The 22,634-nt window shown below is 50.0% G+C and overlaps 1 protein-coding gene across 1 annotated transcript in view; it reads left to right on the top strand.

The window, feature by feature from the left end:
• The first annotated feature begins 3,510 nt into the window (after positions 1-3,510).
• The window catches only part of ASTN2 (astrotactin 2), a 481,865-nt gene continuing 462,741 nt past the window's right edge, over positions 3,511-22,634 (top strand). Inside the window, exon 1 of the mRNA XM_075260063.1 lies at positions 3,511-3,611. The gene's annotated coding sequence lies outside the window, so the exon portion shown is untranslated. The remainder of the gene's footprint in view (positions 3,612-22,634) is intronic.

Genomic DNA, 22,634 nt, shown 5'->3' with positions numbered 1-22,634 from the left:
CACAGCCCTCACTGCCCGCACAGCCCTCACTGCCCGCATTGCCCTCACTGCCCGCACAGCCCTCACTGCCCGCACAGCAAGCACAGCCCGCACAGCCCGCACTCCCCTCACAGCCCTCACTGCCCGCACAGCCCGCACAGCCCTCACTGCCCGCACAGCCCGCACTGCCCTCACTGCCCGCATTGCCCTCACTGCCCGCACAGCCCTCACTGCCCGCACAGCAAGCACAGCCCGCACAGCCCGCACTCCCCTCACAGCCCACACTGCCCGCACTGCCCGCACAGCCCTCACTGCCCTCACTGCCCGCACAGCCCTCACTGCCCGCACTGCCCGCACAGCCCTCACTGCCCGCACAGCCTGCACTGCCCGCACAGCCCTCACTGCCCTCACTGCCCGCACAGCCCTCACAGCCCGCACTGCCCGCACAGCCCTCACTGCCCGCACTGCCCTCACTGCCCGCACAGCCCACACTGCCCTCACTGCCCGCACAGCCCTCACTGCCCGCACAGCCCTCACTGCCCGCACAGCCCTCACTGCCCGCACAGCCCGCACTGCCCTCACTGCCCGCACAGCCCGCACAGCCCTCACTGCCCGCACAGCCCGCACTGCCCTCACTGCCCTCACAGCCCTCACTGCCCGCACAGCAAGCACAGCCCGCACTGCCCTCACTGCCCTCACAGCCCTCACTGCCCGCACAGCCCTCACTGCCCGCACAGCCCTCACTGCCCGCATTGCCCTCACTGCCCGCACAGCCCTCACTGCCCGCACAGCCCTCACTGCCCGCACAGCCCTCACTGCCCGCATTGCCCTCACTGCCCGCACAGCCCTCACTGCCCGCACAGCAAGCACAGCCCGCACAGCCCGCACTCCCCTCACAGCCCGCACTCCCCTCACAGCCCGCACTGCCCTCACTGCCCGCACAGCCCGCACTGCCCTCACTGCCCGCACAGCCCTCACTGCCCGCACAGCCCGCACTGCCCTCACTGCCCGCACAGCCCACACTGCCCTCACTGCCCGCACAGCCCGCACAGCCCTCACTGCCCGCACAGCCCTCACTGCCCGCACAGCCCTCACTGCCCGCACAGCCCGCACTGCCCTCACTGCCCGCACAGCCCTCACTGCCCGCACAGCCCGCACTGCCCTCACTGCCCTCACTGCCCGCACAGCAAGCACAGCCCGCACAGCCCGCACTGCCCTCACAGCCCTCACTGCCCGCACAGCCCTCACTGCCCGCACAGCCCTCACTGCCCGCATTGCCCTCACAGCCCTCACTGCCCGCACAGCCCTCACTGCCCGCACAGCCCTCACTGCCCGCATTGCCCTCACTGCCCGCACAGCCCTCACTGCCCGCACAGCAAGCACAGCCCGCACTCCCCTCACAGCCCTCACTGCCCGCACAGCCCGCACAGCCCTCACTGCCCGCACAGCCCGCACTGCCCTCACTGCCCGCATTGCCCTCACTGCCCGCACAGCCCTCACTGCCCGCACAGCAAGCACAGCCCGCACTCCCCTCACAGCCCACACTGCCCGCACTGCCCGCACAGCCCTCACTGCCCTCACAGCCCTCACTGCCCGCACTGCCCGCACAGCCCTCACTGCCCGCACAGCCTGCACTGCCCGCACAGCCCTCACTGCCCGCACTGCCCTCACTGCCCGCACAGCCCGCACTGCCCTCACTGCCCGCACAGCCCACACTGCCCTCACTGCCCGCACAGCCCTCACTGCCCGCACAGCCCTCACTGCCCGCACAGCCCTCACTGCCCGCACAGCCCGCACTGCCCTCACTGCCCGCACAGCCCGCACAGCCCTCACTGCCCGCACAGCCCGCACTGCCCTCACTGCCCTCACTGCCCGCACAGCAAGCACAGCCCGCACAGCCCGCACTGCCCTCACTGCCCTCACAGCCCTCACTGCCCGCACAGCCCTCACTGCCCGCATTGCCCTCACTGCCCGCACAGCCTTCACTGCCCGCACAGCCCTCACTGCCCGCACAGCCCTCACTGCCCGCATTGCCCTCACTGCCCGCACAGCCCTCACTGCCCGCACAGCAAGCACAGCCCGCACAGCCCTCACTGCCCGCACAGCCCTCACTGCCCTCACTGCCCGCACAGCCCTCACTGCCCGCATTGCCCTCACTGCCCGCACAGCCCTCACTGCCCGCACAGCAAGCACAGCCCGCACAGCCCTCACTGCCCGCACAGCCCTCACTGCCCTCACTGCCCGCACAGCCCTCACTGCCCGCATTGCCCTCACTGCCCGCACAGCCCACACTGCCCTCACTGCCCGCACAGCCCTCACTGCCCGCACAGCCCTCACTGCCCGCACAGCCCTCACTGCCCGCACAGCCCGCACTGCCCTCACTGCCCGCACAGCCCGCACAGCCCTCACAGCCCGCACTGCCCGCACAGCAAGCACAGCCCGCACAGCCCGCACTGCCCTCACTGCCCTCACAGCCCTCACTGCCCGCACAGCCCTCACTGCCCGCATTGCCCTCACTGCCCGCACAGCCTTCACTGCCCGCATTGCCCTCACTGCCCGCACAGCCCTCACTGCCCGCACAGCAAGCACAGCCCGCACAGCCCTCACTCCCCTCACTGCCCGCACAGCCCGCACTGCCCTCACTGCCCGCACTGCCCTCACTGCCCGCACAGCCCTCACTGCCCGCATTGCCCGCACAGCAAGCACAGCCCGCACTCCCCTCACAGCCCGCACTCCCCTCACTGCCCGCACTGCCCGCACTCCCCCTCACAGCCCGCACTCCCCTCACTGCCCGCACTCCCCTCACAGCCCGCACTCCCCTCACAGCCCTCACTCCCCTCACTGCCCGCACAGCCCGCACTGCCCTCACTGCCCGCACTGCCCTCACTGCCCGCACAGCCCGCACTCACCCCTCACAGCCCGCACTCCCCTCACAGCCCGCACTCCCCTCACTGCCCGCACACTCCGGGTCACGGTGAGGAGACTTCTCCCGGCTTGATCGCCCGCACATCACTGGAGCATCGCTCACAGACCGGCGCCTCTGATTGGCCGTTGCCAGGCGACATATCCTTAAATGGAAAAGGGGCGGAGCCCAAAGGACCGCTGTCCTGGACGGGGATTGGCTGTTGCCGGGAGACATAATGTTAAGAGGGCGTGTACTAGATGGCAGAGAGGCGGCTGCTAGGAGCGGAGAGTTAAAGCGGCGATCAGTGAGCGGGACCGGGAGAGGCGGCGCGGCCGGTGCCGGGAGGTCTGGAGTTAACCCACAGGGGGGATATTGGAGGAGTGTGAGCGCTGCCTGGCGGAGCCGCCTGTCTGAGGTCCGTCCATGGAGTAGACAGGCCGGCAGTGTAAGGCACGATGCCCTCCGTGCTGTGGCTGGGCCCTCCTGGCTCTTCTCCCCTACATTGCCCGCTCGTCCTCCCCGCAGGGCTGCCTGCTCAAGACTGTCACCGTGTCCACGTTACCGGCGCTGAGAGAGCGGGAGCTGAGCTGGAGCGGCGCCGCCGTGTCCTCAGTGCATCTCGGAGCTGGGGATTCCCGTCTTCCCCTGCATGTCCACAGCGAGGCGCCTGGGAGCGTGTCCGTGAGGGACGACCTGCACAATACCGAGCCGCCCTACTTCACCCTGGGTGAGGGACCGGGGACACCGGGGGAGGAGGGGGCGCTGTCCGGGACTACAGCCGGGCCTGGTGCACATGGTGTCAGAGTTGTCATGGCAGGAACTAGACTGAAGTGTGGGCTTTACCTGTAAGGTGTGAGGTGCCTGTGGGGGGACTACTAGTCTCAGCATGTCCTGAAGGTCTGTGAAGGACATAAAGCTGCAGGAGGGCACCTGTATGTATGGGCACAGGGTGGTGGGGGTGCAGGGCTCACTGTATGGGGCTGATCCTAATATTACCTGCCCCCGTCCTGCCCTGGCACCTGTATGTATGGGCACAGGGTGGTGGGGGTGCAGGGCTCACTGTATGGGGCTGATCCTAATATTACCTGCCCCCGTCCTGCCCTGGCACCTGTATGTATGGGCACAGGGTGGTGGGGGTGCAGGGCTCACTGTATGGGGCTGATCCTAATATTACCTGCCCCCGTCCTGCCCTGGCACCTGTATGTATGGGCACAAGGTGGTGGGGGTGCAGGGCTCACTGTATGGGGCTGATCCTAATATTACCTGCCCCCGTCCTGCCCTGGCACCTGTATGTATGGGCACAGGGTGGTGGGGGTGCAGGGCTCACTGTATGGGGCTGATCCTAATATTACCTGCTCCCGTCCTGCCCTGGCACCTGTATGTATGGGCACAGGGTGGTGGGGGTGCAGGGCTCACTGTATGGGGCTGATCTTAATATTACCTGCCCCCGTCCTGCCCTGGCACCTGTATGTATGGGCACAAGGTGGTGGGGGTGCAGGGCTCACTGTATGGGGCTGATCCTAATATTACCTGCCCCCGTCCTGCCCTGGCACCTGTATGTATGGGCACAGGGTGGTGGGGGTGCAGGGCTCACTGTATGGGGCTGATCCTAATATTACCTGCCCCCGTCCTGCCCTGGCACCTGTATGTATGGGCACAGGGTGGTGGGGGTGCGGGGCTCACTGTATGGAGCTGATCCTAATATTACCTGCCCCCGTCCTGCCCTGGCACCTGTATGTATAGGCACAGGGTGGTGGGGGTGCAGGGCTCACTGTATGGGGCTGATCCTAATATTACCTGCCCCCGTCCTGCCCTGGCACCTGTATGTATGGGCACAGGATGGTGGGGGTGCAGGGCTCACTGTATGGGGCTGATCCTAATATTACCTGCTCCCGTCCTGCCCTGGCACCTGTATGTATGGGCACAGGATGGTGGGGGTGCAGGGCTCAATGTATGGGGCTGATCCTAATATTACCTGCCCCCGTCCTGCCCTGGCACCTGTATGTATGGGCACAGGATGGTGGGGGTGCAGGGCTCACTGTATGGGGCTGATCCTAATATTACCTGCCCGGGCACCTGCCATAGGGTCACATTGTAGCAACCCGGGCACATCTGTCCGGCACACGTCACCGGACAACTTTTACATTCAGTGGTTACAAATTTTGGACACCCACTGGACCCCATTATCATCAACGGGGTGTTTCATGTCTGTTATTGGGGTCCATGGTCTGTCCTCCAACCCACCAGAAGAACGGAATTAAAGGCGCAGATATGACGGTAGCGTAACATTGTTGGTTTACGGTATATTTAATGCAAGGATGAATATGTTGGATGTGATTTAAAGGGATGTTCCAGATTCGGTCTATTAAGGCTTGTCAGGGATCATAGAAACTTCTGTAGTTTGCTAATGTACTGTGAATAGTTATCACAGGTTTGCAGTCGTCAAATAGAAAACTTTATTGCTTATACCAAGACGATGACAACCTGTCCTGGTCACGTGATGGTCATACAGGTGCCCAGCTCTGATAAATGCAGCGAGACCCCCCCCCCCCCCCCCCCCCCGCCCATGGCCATCTCGTGACCAGGACAAGCCGTCTTCCTGATGGTGGCAGATTTTATTGCAGAAATTTTTGTGCCTGCTCCATTCATCTGAATGGAGAATTTGCAGAATTCCAGTGTTTGCTGCCAAGAGAGATTGAAGAAATACCTGCAAGGAATCAGTTGCATGTGAATACGGTTGAACAAGGTTGTGAGAATAATGGCATGTCCCTGCACAAAGTTGTCTACGTCACTTGTCATTATACAGGGCTGGTAACCAAGAGTGGAAGATTCTTGTAAGGCAGAGATGGAAAAATTGTATTAAAAATAAGTGTTTTCAAGATGTTTAGTGTGAAAATTTGCAATACCATGTATGTTCAATGTACATATAACCTAGGCGCTATGTACATGGGGGAGATTTATGAAGCCCCCCCCCTCCCCCCCTCCCAGCGCTGGCAGAGGACCCTCCACTGGGCCGGGTGCCTGGAGGGAAGTCTATGCCAGCCCATAGCATCATCTATGCCAGATTTCTGTAGGAAATGATAATAAATCTGGTGGGTCATTGACCCCCACCCCCATGGACGTTCAGGGTCGCGCACGTCCAGGGTTGCGCAAAAAATAAAAAGTAGCAGATTTTTTCCCCAAAAAACAATTTGCCCAAAAAATAGCTACTTTTAAAGCTTTGTACGCCAGAAATCTGCCCTATTGATTTCACTTGAGCTATTCACATGCACTTTTTTAATGGTCCGTTGTAACCAAATTTTGGGTGATTTTTAAAGGGATCCTATCATTCAGACGACATTTCTTCAACTACCTTTCATTGTCTTCTCCGTGCCGCCGTTCGCCTACAATCCCGGTTCTTGTCGGTATGTAAATTAGCTCTCTCACAGCACTAGGGGCGGGCCCAAGCGCTCAGACAGCACTGGTGGCGTCCCCAATGCTGCGAGAGAACTAATGGTGAAAGCAAGTGGATATAGGTTTCTGTAGCCGCTTCTAATAGGTGTGGGGTGACTTCTTATCTGTCAGTGGGAACTTGTAGGGGGGTTGTTGCCCCAGAACGTGTAGAAAAGTGAAGCGATAACTCACCGCCTTGTCAGTTTACTCAGAAATTCGTTGGAGGAACAAGATTGTTTTCACGTGAACAGTCTAAGAGCGATAAAAAAGGACACTACCTCCCTGTGTGTTTCCGTTTTTCGACCCGTGTGCAATCCGTGTCTTCCCTATTTTGTGTCCCCTTCAAAAACATTGGTGCCTTGTTTAGTTTTGCTTTATTTTTCAGTATCCTCTAATAACGGATCTGTGAAAAACGGATGAAACACGGACTGTATAAGGAGGATAGCCATGTCCAGCCTGTTTTTTTTTTCTCATGACCTCATTGGCTTGCAAAAGCAGCGCAGAAAAAATTGTTTTTCAGTACCTGCAAAGGGAATTGGCTAATCCAGTCCACACATTGCAGTGGAAAAGCTGTGTTCATTCACTTACCTGGTCCGGGGGAATGTTTATTATGGATCCAGGGGTTCTGGCAAAGTCACAACCGCTGGGTCATGTGATCGGAGGCGGCCTCCATAGCAAGGGTGCTGAACACTGCCTCTGATCACATGACATTGCCAGAACCCCTGGGTCCATCTTGCTGCAGATGATTAGCTATAGAACCTATGGAGTGAGACACTTTGCCGATCATTCCCATTCGGCAGGGGGGGGGTGGGGGGGTTGATCAGCAACCCAAAGCCACGGCGGAGAAATGAAGCGGTAGAAGTCTATTTCAATTCTCTGGAAATCTGTTCCTTTTGGAATAGAAATACTAATTTGGCAATAAACTCTGCATCATGTTAGTAGGCTTATTGACTGAGTCATGCATGATGTTAAGGGGGCTGTCCTCTAGAGGGCGGCATACAGAGGCACTGTTCTCCTAATTAAACCTGGAGAATAGATTTGCACATTTTTTACCCAATTCTCATTAAACTTAAAGTTAATTCTTATTAGCAATTTCTGGTTCTTAGTACATATCACAACTCCTTCTTTTCTTGGGGTCCTAACCGTACCTATTGGAGTTTGGGGTCCTAACCGTCCCCATAGCAGTTCCATCTATGTCTCGGTTATTATAGGGGTTATCCAAGACCAAAAATGAATGATCTATCCTCTGAATAGGTCGCTCATTTGATATTGTTGGAGCTTTCATGGCCCTGCACCGTTCAGGACTTCTGAGCTTACTATATGGAAGCTGGCAGCACTGTAACGCCGGGGGCCCACGTAGCGTAAATGCCGCAATTTTGCCACAGCGGAAATAATGCGTCAAAAACCGCGGCATTTTACAGTCACTGCAAAGTGGATTGGATCCTGACTAACACTGCGGAAAAATATCTGCAAAACCGCTGCCTTTTTGTAAATCGCAGCCTGTCAATTAAACCTACGGAAATGCGGGCGGTTTCCCTATAGGTATAATAGAAGCAGAAGGTCCGCAGAGGAACACCCTGCAGACTTTCCTGCAGGAAAAATTGCAATGCATTTGTGTCGCCGCGATTTTATGCCGCGTCTCTCTACGTGGGGCTTTAGCCTATTCGTTTCCAAGCAGCCGGACCAAAGCACTTAGATTCTTTACTGTAAGAGCAGAGAAAGCTGTGATGGTAAAGGGTGCACATAAACGCCATGTTTAACATTCAGCTCCGTGTTTGCTTCCTTCTGACGGTTCATCTTTTATAGTAAAATGTTGACTACAATACCAGACAGATAAGGACACAGCTGTAGAGACGTAAGATGGAGGGTGCGGACTGCAGGAAGAAGAAGAGGACTAGGATGAAATCTGATTTCTTGTGTATTAGTTTTACATGCTGCCATTAGTATGAAAGCCATTAACCTCAGGTCTCCGGGATTATAATGAAGCTTCAGCTCTAATATTTCCAACAAACCTGGTGACCCCGGGCAGCTATGGTGACCACGCTGCAGAATTGATGAGCGTCTATATCCAGTGCTCAGTCCTCTGTACCCAATGTGTGTTTTTGCTTAAACCTGCCTGGATTCCTTAGAGATTACTTGTGTTATTACACCCCTATAAATGATTCCTCTTCTCCCAATCTGCTTTCTATGCATTGCAGCGTTTAATACATCAGGGACTTCTCCTTGATACAGGGATCAAGAATGATCAATACTCAGTGTGATCGAGACCGGCGGACGTTGGGCGCTCGTGTTTGCTGAGATTAACGTGAGATGTTTTGGTGTCTCTTGTGCTTGATTTTGTTTAGACTTCGGCCTTTTGCACACGTCAGGGCTGCTTTTCTTGGACCTAATGTCGGTGGAAATTGGCAGCAAATAACATCGGTGCAATGCTTATTTTTTGAGCAGCTCCTGCACGGCTGATATAAAACCCAGGAAAGGCTATTCACATGGGCAAAACGGACAAACATAGAGCGTATCAGGGTTCTTGGCAGTGAAAAGCCACAGACACACATGGCTTTAGAATCAGCATACAGACACTTTCCACTGTCATGTGAGTAAGGCCTAGTGGTCTGCGTCACTTTTAATATCTCGTTCACAAGGGGCAAGAGGGGGCAGATTTTTACACCGAATCCACCTCCAGAGCGGGAAGCCTTGACTGTCGGAAGCCGCGACAATCGCAGCAGGCGCATTTTGCTCCTATTCTAATGCGGCTTCCCACATCAAAATCAGGACCAAAATACGCGGTCCCATGCCCTCTGCGAACTAGCGTTAAGGAGAGTTCATATTTAGGTATTTGACAGAATCTGCCTCAAATTCTGCCTAAAATGGCCCTCACGTTCATTCCTCACTGAAAATATAAGTGTCCTACTGGTTCTTCTGGTGGATTCTGTGTGAGAATTGAAATGAGTGGGAGGTGGAAAATATCACCTTTTCTGATGAAATTTCATGTGGAATTTGTTAAATTCCGCTGCGGTGTGCCAAGCAAATTCTTCGTATTCCTGAAGCAGATGTTTTAGCTTCCACACTACCTTCCTCTCGCTGTCTCCCTACTCCATTACACCCCCTCCCTGTCTCCCTACTCCGTTACACCCCTTCCCTGTCTCCCTACTCCGTTACACCCCTTCCCTGTCTCCCTAGCTATCCCGACCACTACTAGCCGTTCCCAACTAACTCAGCCCAACCCCTCCCCCCCACCGCATCATACTTACCTGTCTTTCTCTCTGGGAGACGGCTCCTCGCTTTCTTTCAGTGTGCGCAGGCTGGAAACGTTTCTCCTCCTCTCTGCAAATGGGTACACAGTCCAGAAGTACCTCCGATGCCTGCTCAATAAGATGGAGTGCCATCTCTACTGCACGTGTGTCGCAGGCCCCTTCATACTGCGCAAGCGCTTGCAGAGAGAGAAAGGGGAGGAGCCATTCCCAGAGAGGAAGAGCCGTAAGTATGATGAGGTGGGGAGCAACAGTGATGCTCCGTTTCGTAAACGGGGAAACAGAACATCACCAGATTATCAGAAAGTGTGCCTGAGTCGGTAATTTTTTTATTTTTTTAACATAAGTAAATTAGAAGTTTGGCTGGGTTAGTTTAGGGGTTAATTTAATCTCGGACAATCCCTTTAATCTAAAGGTATGTCCACATAAAACGGGTCTACAGATGATTTATCATCGAGGAAATTTATAAGTGGATTTTCCTGAATTTGACTATAGGTAAATGTGAAATGTAGTGTTTTCGTAGCATTTTATAGGGTAATCGCTACCGGAAAGTGAACCTGCCCTGTAAGTCCATTTATGACATCATTCATATCCTCTACTTTTCTGTGGGAGCGCGGCACAGTGGATTTTCCACCAATAAGTCCATTGCAGACAATCCACTAGTTGTATTTTTGTTTGCTCTTACCCCGATATGGCATTCAAGGGAGCATGGCATGAGTTCTTCTTGCGAATGGCGTGAATTCTTCTTCTAGCACAGACTAAATATACCATGGCTTCCTGACTGTTCTATAAGGCCGGACCGGAATTTGACGGGGAGGCTGCCTCAGCTTCCGGTCCAAAATACGGGTAGCTGCGACTAGATGCCAGTGCAGTAGACCGGCATCCAGTTGCGCACTCCGCTCCGGATTAGGCCCAAATGAATGGACTTAGGGTTCACACTAGCGCTTGTATTCCGTGCGCAAGGAGTCCGCATGGAGACACCCCCCACCGGACGGAATGCAATTGCAAGCGATGTGCTTGCAAAGCACATGGAGCACATAGACTATATGCGCACTGCCCGCACGAATGAATTGTGTGGCCAGTGCGCGGTAAACACACGGAGCCCATTATAGTCTATGGGCTCCGTGTGCTTAACTGCACAGCGCTTGCATTAGCGTTGGTATTCCGTTCGGGGGGGTCTTCATGCGGACTCGTTGCGGATGGAATACAAGCGCTAGTGTGAACCAACCCTAAGTCGGGAGGAGGGAGTGTCTTCAGGCGGAGTCGCCTCGCGAATGAGCACGTCCATCCTTTTTTCCAGGAGCCGGAACAAACAGTTCCCGGATAAAAGACCTGAGCGGCTCCCATTGATTTCAATGGGAGGCGTCTTTTTGGTCAGGATTTTGAGGCAGATTCGGCCTCAAAATCCTAACCAAAATACCCCGCGTGAACTCAGCCTAAGGAAAGCATACCCGATCCAGACACCCCATTGATTTTAATTGGGTTTCCTTTTTTCTTACGTCTGTATTTACACCAAAGAATAAAAATCTGGTGGAATATACAGAGGCAAACAAAAGCTTTTCCCATCAGAAAATCCCAATGTTTTTGTTGTTTTTTTGACGTCCCGCGATGTGAACCAACCAGTGAAAAATATTGTAGGTCGTTAGAAGGACACCCGGAGAATATCAGACACTATATATGCAGCTCTGGGCCATAGGAAGGAACGTTATGTTCACATGGACAGGCATTCCCATTGTGGCGAGTATCGCAGCCAGTGCTCATATGAAATACGTTTCAGAAGAGCGAAATACTCCTCTTAGCATTTTAAGGCTACATTTACATCTCCAGTGACTATTTCCATTTTTCTGCTGCATTATACGAAAATAACAGAAGCGTCAGATCCGTCGGATGATGGATATGAACCGTGCCTGCAGGGTTTCTGTCACCGTGACTGTCATTTTACCTGACAAAACGGCGCAGCTCGGTGCAATGTTTTGTTTGGCCTTTTTGATGGGATCTGCGATGGAACTTTCTAACACATCCAGATGTGAATAAAGCCTTAGTAATTTTTTTTTAGCTAAAGTGGAACCTGCTAAAGGGAACCTGTTGTGTCAATTTGGAGCACTAAACTACCAGCGGATCCTAATGGACCAGCGGTTTGACGTCCGAAATTTCTCATATTAAGCTTTTTGCACTCAGCACGTAATACTGTTAACCTTGTCTCCCTTCCAGGTAATTCTCTTTGCTTTCTGGTCTTAATGCGATGGGAAGCAGCTAAGATGGAGAAAAGAGCGTTCAGTCTATTGCATGGAAGTCCGTAGTGCTGCTTTAGCCAATATCTACTGTGCATTGAGTGATGTCGGAGTAAAGGGTAATGTCCCTCATTAGTGAGAGACGCGACAGGGACCTATGCATGGCCCACTAAGAATTCTGGGTAAGAAATATGCAAATAAGACCTCATTGGTGAAGGTGAGAAATTTGCTCCTAGCGCCACCTATTGGAAGGTAGCTCCCTATAGATAAATACTTGTTTTTCAAAGAAAAAGAGACATTTGCTTGGCTGTTATTCTCAGATTATGCCCTTAGGTGTGTTTAGGCATTTAGGCAACGTCTTCTGTACAGCCCACTAATATGAGGTAATTTAGTTCTTGTGGTGTTGAAAGGGTTATCCAAGACTATGTATTATTCTTGAATGGAAACTGAGCTAGAGTGGCACGGCACAACCAATACACAGTGTATAGAGCAGTTTGCTTATGACTCTATATATTGTGGAGATATCAGTTGATTGGTTGGGATGCCAAGTATAACCCCCCCCCCCCCCCAAACTGATATTGATAGAACATTAATAGGAAGGCTTGGTCAACCCTTTAAACGGGTTGTCCCATCTCAAGGATCCTATGGATGCTGGTAGGTTATGTAAATTGAAGATTTTTCCTAAATATATTGTTTTAGAAATGCTGCTTTGTTTGCCTGCTATATGAACTTATTTCTCCCATTGTTTATATAGCATTGATATAACCACGGACCTGTAAGATAGGACAAGTGACGTCACTTACGCTGTGTTCACACTAGTGCCCGGAGTCTGTTCTCCGCTTTCCGTCTTCTGCATGCAGAAGACGGAAAGCTGTCAGACCGGGTCCGGCCGTGAGTGCTGGTGAGCGTTTTATTCTCTCCACCGCCAAACCGTTTTTTTTAAAACTGGACACAGAGTACTGCATGTCCAACTCTGTGTCCGATTTTTAAAAAACGGTTTCGCGGTGGAGAACATAAAACGCTCACCGGCGCTCATGGCTGGACATCTTTCAAACCCATTCAAATGAATGGGTGAGAGACTCCTGCAGGTTTCTGTCTCCTGCTCAGTTTTGTGCAGAAAACGGAAACCTGCATGAACGGAGACCGGGCGCAATCTGTTCAGCTAATTGCAGTTTGCTGATAAAGCCGAGTCTCTTATATCTCTATATAAACACACAGATAACACTGAACAAGCTAGCAGGAAAAAAAGCGGTCAATGGGAGCCTTTTTTGCAGCCGGATTTTGAGGTGGATTCCGCGTCAAAATCCGCCTGCAAAAAACTCTGTGTGCACTAGCCCTTATAGTCTGCCACCTTGGAAACTTACATATGAGGCCCTGAGTGTCTTTGTCAGTTTGTTTATTCATTCAATTCTTGGAAATAAAAACATGACTGCTAACTTTGTTACTTTTGCAAAAATTGCTACAGCAAAAAATAAAAATAAATAAACAAAAGGAAATACAAATAACTCTGTACATGAAGGTAAATTTACCAAGCTTTGGCAAAACCTTAGGAAAGGCCTTAGGCTGTATTCACACAGAGTAACGCCAGCCGTTTTTTGTGTGCTTTTTGCACATAACGCCGCGTTAACGCCGGGCAACGCCACCGCTAAATAGCGCGGCGTTAACGCGCCGCTATGTGCAAAAAGCACACAAAAAACGGCTGGCGTTACTCTGTGTGAATACAGCCTTAAACTGGGGGTCCTTCAGATCAGGAGCTTCGGGACAGTCGGCCTGGTTATGTTTATGCATTGCTTATGTGCTGTACAAAGTGTAGCAGCGGCTTTAGATACTGCCGCATTGAAGAATATGCAGTATAGCGAGTAATCAGCAAGGCTCCCAGCATGTAAACATTACCAGGAGCCACGCTGTCCTGGAACGGCTTATCTGTAGGGGTCCCAGTTGTCGGACCCCCCTCAGTTCTAATATTTATGGTCTAGTCTAAGGATAGGCCATCAATATTATAAAGTCTCTTTTAAAGAGAACCTTTCATGGCCCCATAGATGTGCGGTATTATATACCGCTAGAAAGCGCACTGCCCACTGTCGCCTTTCCTAGTACGGTGCTGAAGATATTGGTGGTGTTAGTTTTGGCACTGATACTTCCCCACGGTCAGAAGGACGGGCTCACAGCTCAGCACCATAGGGGGGAGGGTGTTCCTCACAGCCCTGCAATGATGCTGAGCTGTATGACTGACTGCGGGGAGATATCATTGCCGAAATTAACGTCCCTGATATCTTCAGCAGTGGAGCACATTTTGGGAGCGCTGTTTGGCTTTCTAGCGGTATATAATACCGCACATCATTGAGGACGTGAAAGATGCTCTTTCATGGCTTAAATACATAGGTTACTTCTCCAGCCGATAAAAAGATTTTTAGGAAAAAACTTCCCTGCTAGTTCTTGGTCCCCGCCTCAGCAATGACTTCTCGGCCATGTGGCAGGTCACCGATGTGGTTGCTGCTAGGTCGTTTCTTGTGTGTTGAGAAGGACCAAGGAGTAGATATAGAAAGGGAACCCAAGAAACCATTGGAACAGGATTGGCAGGGGATCCGCCTCAAAGTCCTGACCAAAAAGACGGCTGCCATTGAAATCAATGGGGGCCGCTCAGGAGGAAAAAAGAAGTGAGATGCTCATTCTTCAGGCCAAGTCGCCTCGCGATTCGGCCTGAAGACACTCCCGACTACGCCTAATCCAGAGCGGAGTGCGTGGCTGGATGACGGTGCAGCGCAGCGGCTTTCAGTTGCGGCTACCCCACTCTTGAACCTCCGCCTCAGGTTCCGGTCCAAAAAACCCTGTCTGAACTTACCCTAATGTGAGATTGATTCATTTTACTAATTAACACCATTCTGAGAATATTTTTTTCAAAAAAAATATAATTGACAAAAATCCCTTTAAGCCCAAATTGATGTTAAGAAATGTCCAAGCTCCACTGCAGATATTTCTTAAGTCGTTTCTATATAGTATCATGGTCACCAACAAGGAAAAATAAATCCCATTTTCTTATGTTTACTTATAGGTTGTGCGTTATATTAATGCCACTAAACTAATGGAAAAGTGAATCTGTCACCATCAATCTCCTTTGATTAAGAGTACATCAAATTTCTCCGTCGACCGCATTACTCATTGGTAACAGAAGTGCTTACTTGGTTATTTACCCTTCTACTTCTTCTCTCTCTACATTGTAAACAGCGTCTTGAGGAGAGAAGGGGGGAGGACAGATTTATTCACTCTGGTGGTTCAATAAGAAAAATGGATGCTGGCACTAGTTCTTTTGGAGAGAGGACTAAATTGCGCTACTTCTTTCCTAGCACTCAGATGATCTCCATTTAATTCTCTTTTATAATAGTTTGCTTTTTATGAGGATTAATTCACACTTAGCAGTAAGGGAAGGCTAAACCTAAAAATAAGCGATACAAATAAGCAGGAGATGATACGGCCCCCGCGATCTATCAGGAAACAGGCTTGGAGGAATCCTGGGTTAATCTCATCGACAGGAATAGGAAATGTGCAATAGGTTAGTGGCAGGAGGGCAATATAGCCTGCCCCTAGAGCACAGTACTGGTATTACATTGGTGTATGTATATAAAATCAGGGCTCTAGATGGTGACCAAAATGCCACCCAACATTTGCAGATGGCACCAAGTCTTGTCACCATTTGCAACTAGGCCTTATGTCATGTTTCTGCCTTCTAGCAGGCCACTAGTCATTGGACTTATTGTTTACCTCTTATACATAGCTCAGTAATGTTCTTTGTGATACATCAGCTACGTGAAGGCAGCAGGAACAGTGAGGGCTACTCTTTGCCAAGCAGGGTGAGGCCCAGTTCACATCTGCATTTTGGTTTCTGTTGGGGAGTCCACTTGGTGACCCCTGAATGGAAACCTATATGCATTAAAAAGCGCTTACCTGGGAAACCCACAGACCCCATAGACTATTATGGGGTCTGCAGGTTTCCGCATGTTTCATGGGGAACCTGAGCAGAAACGACACGGACTCCATTATAGTCTATAGAGTCCGCAGGTTTCCTTTAGGTAACCGCTTTTTAATGCGTATAGGTTTCCGTTCGGAGGGTCACCAAGCAGATGAGGGTCACCAATGGAAACCCAAATGCAGAAGTGAACCGGGCCTGAGGAGACCTTCATCAGAATATACGCTACCCACCGCACCCGGGGAGGGAGTTTGGGTGGCTCTGGTTTGGCTGATTTACTTAAAGAGGACCTTTCACTGATTTGGGCACAGGCAGTTCTATATACTACTGGAAAGCTGACAGTGCTCTGAATTCAGTGCACTGTCAGCTTTCCCGATCTGTGCCCGGGGTAAAGAGCTATTGGTCCCGGTACCGTAGCTCTTTACAGTCAAAAGGGCGTTCCTGACAGTCAGTCAGGAACGTCCTTCTCCACAGCAGCGCCTATCGCACTGTACAGTGTGAACGGGGAGGAACGCCCCCTCCCCTCCTGATAATACTCGTCTATGGGTGAGCACTGTGAGCAGAGGGAGGGAGGCGTTCCTCCCCGCTCACACTGTACAGTGCAATAGGCGCTGCTGTGGAGAAGGACGTCCCTGGCTAACTGTCAGAAACGCCCTTCTGACTGTAAAGAGCTACAGTATCGGCACCGAAAGCTCTTTACCCGGGGCACAGATCAGGAAAGCCGACAGTGCGCTGAATTCAGCGCACTGTCAGCTTTCCAGCAGTATATAGAACTGCCTGTGCCCGATCTGATGAAAGAAGACCTTTCACCAACTCCAACTCTTTGTACCCTTCAACATTTGCCGCTCTATTGATTCTGGCACATTTGGAAATACTTCTCCAGTTCCCAAACTGCCAGAGCTATCATTGCTGTCAGTTTCAGCACAGTTACGTACTCTGTGGTTAGGTGAATACGCGTGTGTGTGTGTGTGTGTGTGTGTGTGTGTGTATATATATATATATAATGTATGTATTTAAATGCGGCTGCTAGAAATTCTATCTTTCAGAATAATAGCCAGTAACTCCTCGGTACTTTTATTTTGGAGTATTCAGCACTGAATATGGTTTTCTACCTCTTGTCTCTCTCTCTCGGCACCTCAAAGAATTTCTTTTTATTTGACATTGTGTTGTACCTCTCTCCCGCTCTACCTGAAAGAATCTCTTACATCAGGTCTTTTAGCTCCACAGATACCATAGTGCGGTGCAAGCGGCAGACATGAAAGAAATCGCTGAGACTTCCTCCTGGTAGACTGTAGGCAGGTATATGGTATTTCACGATGATGATATTGATGATCTATCCCTGTCACATTAGTGTGGTCACCTCCAGTGCTGAGCTGTTTGCTAGATTGTGCCTGGTATTGTAACTCAGACCCATTCACTTGAATGGGACGGAGCTGCGTACGAGTCATAGAGGCCCATGAAGAGGAAACAAAACTCATCCACTTTTAAAACATGATGGTGGTTCCAGGCAGACGCCCACAGATCTGATGATGATGATGATGATCTAGGTTAACCCTTACCTCTGGATATGTTCTTCAATTTGATTGGTCAGCGTCGGACACAGAAGGGCCCCTGTTATAAAGGGTTTTGCAGTTATTACTGATATTTTTCCTTGTCTTCTGTATGAAAGGGTCTGACAAGATTATTCCTGATCTCAGGTTTTACATAAGAAATGCCAGCCTTTTCCATGGCCAGCAGAATTTCCATAACCACTGTATATATTAAGCCTCTAAATCCTTTATATGAATAGATATTTGCACTTGGAATTTCATCATCAATTGATGCCTGTGCCTGAGGATACTTATGTCCTTAGACAGAACAGTTACCCAATCTCACATACTGGAGAGCTGAATACAGACAGAATAGGATTAGAATTATTGGTTACTTTTCCAGAACTGGAGCACAGAGCGGATATTCTGAAACTATGTGTCTTCTTATTCACAGGGGTCTATTCATTACATTGGCGGTAAATGTCTGGGAACTCACTGATCAATAAAAGAGGGGTGCCAGTCCCCCCATTCCTCCTCTGTGTGCGTCTGCAGTGAGGAGGAGTTTGAGTGGGGCGGTAGCTGAGTGTACATGATGTATACATTGTACCTGGCTGTCTCAATCAGTCCCATAGACCTTAAATGAAATTGCCGTTCACAGGTGAACTGTGCTCAGAGACTAGTACTATATAGTGCTCAGAGACTAATACATTATAGTGCTCAGAGCCCAGTACTTTATAGTGCTCAGAGCCCAGTACCTTATAGTGCTCAAAGCCCAGTACTTTATAGTGCTCAGAGCCCAGTACATTATAGTGCTCTGAGCCCAGTACATTATAGTGTTCAGAGCCCAGTACTTTATAGTGCTTAGAGCCCAGTACTTTATAGTGCTCAGAGACTAGTACCTTATAGTGCTCAGAGCCCAGTACATTATAGTGCTCAGAGCCCAGTACATTATAGTGCTCTGAGCCCAGTACATTATAGTGCTCAGAGCCCAGTACTTTATAGTGCTCAGAGACTAGTACATTATAGTGCTCTGAGCCCAGTACATTATAGTGCTCAGAGCCCAGTACTTTATAGTGCTCAGAGACTAGTACATTATAGTGCTCAGAGCCCAGTACTTTATAGTACTCAGAGCCCAGTACATTATAGTGCTCAGAGCCCAGTACTTTATAGTGCTTAGAGCCCAGTACTTTATAGTGCTTAGAGCCCAGTACCTTATAGTGCTCAGAGCCCAGTACTTTATAGTGCTCAGAGACTAGTACATTATAGTGCTCAGAGCCCAGTACTTTATAGTGCTCAGAGACTAGTACATTATAGTGCTCAGAGCCCAGTACTTTATAGTGCTCAGAGACTAGTACATTATAGTGCTCAGAGCCCAGTACTTTATAGTACTCAGAGCCCAGTACTTTATAGTACTCAGAGCCCAGTACTTTATAGTGCTCAGAGACTAGTACATTATAGTGCTCAGAGCCCAGTACTTTATAGTGCTTAGAGCCCAGTACTTTATAGTGCTTAGAGCCCAGTACTTTATAGTACTCAGAGCCCAGTACTTTATAGTGCTCAGAGACTAGTACATTATAGTGCTCAGAGCCCAGTACTTTATAGTGCTCAGAGACTAGTACATTATAGTGCTCAGAGCCCAGTACTTTATAGTGCTCAGAGACTAGTACATTATAGTGCTCAGAGCCCAGTACTTTATAGTACTCAGAGCCCAGTACTTTATAGTACTCAGAGCCCAGTACTTTATAGTGCTCAGAGACTAGTACATTATAGTGCTCAGAGCCCAGTACTTTATAGTGCTTAGAGCCCAGTACTTTATAGTGCTCAGAGCCCAGTACTTTATAGTACTCAGAGCCCAGTACATTATAGTGCTCAGAGCCCAGTACTTTATAGTGCTTAGAGCCCAGTACTTTATAGTGCTTAGAGCCCAGTACTTTATAGTGCTCAGAGACTAGTACATTATAGTGCTCAGAGCCCAGTACTTTATAGTGCTTAGAGCCCAGTACTTTATAGTGCTCAGAGCCCAGTACTTTATAGTGCTTAGAGCCCAGTACTTTATAGTGCTCAGAGACTAGTACATTATAGTGCTCAGAGCCCAGTACTTTATAGTGCATAGAGCCCAGTACTTTATAGTGCTCAGAGTCCAGTACATTATAGTGCTCAGAGCCCAGTACTTTATAGTGCTCAGAACCCAGTACTTTATAGTGCTTAGAGCCCAGTACCTTATAGTGCTCAGAGCCCAGTACATTATAGTGCTCAGAGCCCAGTACTTTATAGTGCTCAGAGCCCAGTACTTTATAGTGCTTAGAGCCCAGTACCTTATAGTGCTCAGAGCCCAGTACCTTATAGTCCTCAGAGCCCAGTACATTATAGTGCTCAGAGCCCAGTACTTTATAGTGCTTAGAGCCCAGTACTTTATAGTGCTCAGAGACTAGTACTTTATAGTGCTCAGAGCCCAGTACCTTATAGTGCTCAGAGCCCAGTACCTTATAGTGCTCAGAGCCCAGTACTTTATAGTGCTTAGAGCCCAGTACTTTATAGTGCTCTGAGCCCAGTACTTTATAGTGCTCAGAGTCCAGTACCTTATAGTGCTCAGAGCCCAGTACCTTATAGTGCTCAGAGCCCAGTACCTTATAGTGCTCAGAGCCCAGTACCTTATAGTGCTCAGAGCCCAGTACATTATAGTGCTCAGAGCCCAGTACTTTATAGTACTCAGAGCCCAGTACCTTATAGTGCTCAGTGCCCAGTACTTTATAGTGCTCAGTGCCCAGTACTTTATAGTACTCAGAGCCCAGTACCTTATAGTGCTCAGAGCCCAGTACCTTATAGTGCTCAGAGCCCAGTACTTTATAGTGCTCAGAGCCCAGTACTTTATAGTACTCAGAGCCCAGTACTTTATAGTGCTCAGTGCCCAGTACTTTATAGTACCCAGAGCCCAGTACCTTATAGTGCTCAGTGCCCAGTACTTTATAGTACTCAGAGCCCAGTACTTTATAGTACTCAGAGCCCAGTACTTTATAGTACTCAGAGCCCAATACCTTATAGTACTCAGAGCCCAGTACCTTATAGTGCTCAGTGCCCAGTACTTTATAGTGCTCAGTGCCCAGTACTTTATAGTACTCAGAGCCCAGTACCTTATAGTGCTCAGAGCCCAGTACCTTATAGTGCTCAGTGCCCAGTACTTTATAGTACTCAGAGCCCAGTACCTTATAGTGCTCAGAGCCCAGTACTTTATAGTACTCAGAGCCCAGTACCTTATAGTGCTCAGTGCCCAGTACTTTATAGTACTCAGAGCCCAGTACTTTATAGTACTCAGAGCCCAGTACCTTATAGTGCTCAGAGCCCAGTACTTTATAGTGCTTAGAGCCCAGTACTTTATAGTGCTCAGAGTCCAGTACCTTATAGTGCTCAGAGCCCAGTACTTTATAGTACTCAGAGCCCAGTACCTTATAGTGCTCAGAGCCCAGTACTTTATAGTGCTTAGAGCCCAGTACTTTATAGTGCTCTGAGCCCAGTACTTTATAGTGCTCAGAGTCCAGTACCTTATAGTGCTCAGAGCCCAGTACATTATAGTGCTCAGAGCCCAGTACCTTATAGTGCTCAGAGCCCAGTACCTTATAGTGCTCAGAGCCCAGTACATTATAGTGCTCAGAGCCCAGTACCTTATAGTGCTCAGAGCCCAGTACCTTATAGTGCTCAGAGCCCAGTACATTATAGTGCTCAGAGCCCAGTACTTTATAGTACTCAGAGCCCAGTACCTTATAGTGCTCAGTGCCCAGTACTTTATAGTGCTCAGTGCCCAGTACTTTATAGTACTCAGAGCCCAGTACCTTATAGTGCTCAGAGCCCAGTACCTTATAGTGCTCAGAGCCCAGTACTTTATAGTGCTCAGAGCCCAGTACTTTATAGTACTCAGAGCCCAGTACTTTATAGTGCTCAGTGCCCAGTACTTTATAGTACCCAGAGCCCAGTACCTTATAGTGCTCAGTGCCCAGTACCTTATAGTGCTCAGTGCCCAGTACTTTATAGTACTCAGAGCCCAGTACTTTATAGTACTCAGAGCCCAGTACTTTATAGTACTCAGAGCCCAATACCTTATAGTACTCAGAGCCCAGTACCTTATAGTGCTCAGAGCCCAGTACCTTATAGTGCTCAGAGTCCAGTACCTTATAGTGCTCAGAGCCCAGTACATTATAGTGCTCAGAGCCCAGTACTTTATAGTACTCAGAGCCCAGTACCTTATAGTGCTCAGTGCCCAGTACTTTATAGTACTCAGAGCCCAGTACCTTATAGTGCTCAGAGCCCAGTACCTTATAGTGCTCAGAGCCCAGTACCTTATAGTGCTCAGTGCCCAGTACTTTATAGTACTCAGAGCCCAGTACCTTATAGTGCTCAGTGCCCAGTACTTTATAATTCGCATGATGCTAAAACACAGTATATCAACGGAATGATGAATAAGATACACTAAAATTTAACTTTTAATTGTCTGTTTAAAAGTATAAGTATCGATAAAAGAATTGCTCTGAATATTGACTCATTGACTTAATGTTTGGTGTCTATATAGGTGAAGAAAGCCTACTACCCCCTCCATAAATGTTAAAAGGTACCTGTTATACTGTAGTGGATTGAATGATCTAAATATTGACCAAATAATTGCCAACCACAACTTGTCCTCTCAAAGTACCTTTTTAGATAGGTCAGTAATAAATATAGTGGTTATCCTACTGTGGATCAATAGAGCGCTAGGGGATCGATGGTGAAAATAGGGAATAACAATACTAAAAGGACTGACTCATAGTTTCTGAGTTCAGCCCCACTAAACTTTCCCTATTACCAATTCTTCCCCAAGTGCAGAAATACACGCTCATCAAGTTTCACTCACACCAGGTAAGTATCACACTATAACTGACACTAGACTAGGGTCTTAGCGTATATACGGGGCATTGGCCACATTGGCTAACTATCCACCTATCTTAGCACCAACATTCACACAATACAACTGCCTGACGCGTTTCTGCTGCCTACCGCAGCTCATCAGAGGCAGACAAACCAAAAAGTCGATAGTTAGTTAGAGCTTTTAGAGCGCTATAACGAGCAGCATGTTCGCATGCCCGGTCAGCCGTGATGTATGGCCGCAGCGAGCGCTCAGCGTGACCTAGTTTAAATAGTCTATGGCCACGCCCATAGATCCACGTCACTCCGGGAGGAGTGGTCTATTGCCGCATACTAGCGAGACACACTCCCTCCGGGTGGACACGCCTCTCCTGCCCAACCTCCTTGGGCGTAGCTAACATCGGCGCTAGTAGACACGTATCATCGTGTATGTTAACAGCCAGTACTCCTCGCGGT

This window comes from Leptodactylus fuscus, chromosome 11, assembly GCF_031893055.1.
Source record: "Leptodactylus fuscus isolate aLepFus1 chromosome 11, aLepFus1.hap2, whole genome shotgun sequence".
Classification (NCBI taxonomy): Eukaryota; Metazoa; Chordata; class Amphibia; order Anura; family Leptodactylidae; genus Leptodactylus; species Leptodactylus fuscus.
The sequence above is the reverse complement of the archived record's forward strand: the minus strand, read 5'-3'. Positions and strand labels throughout refer to the sequence as shown.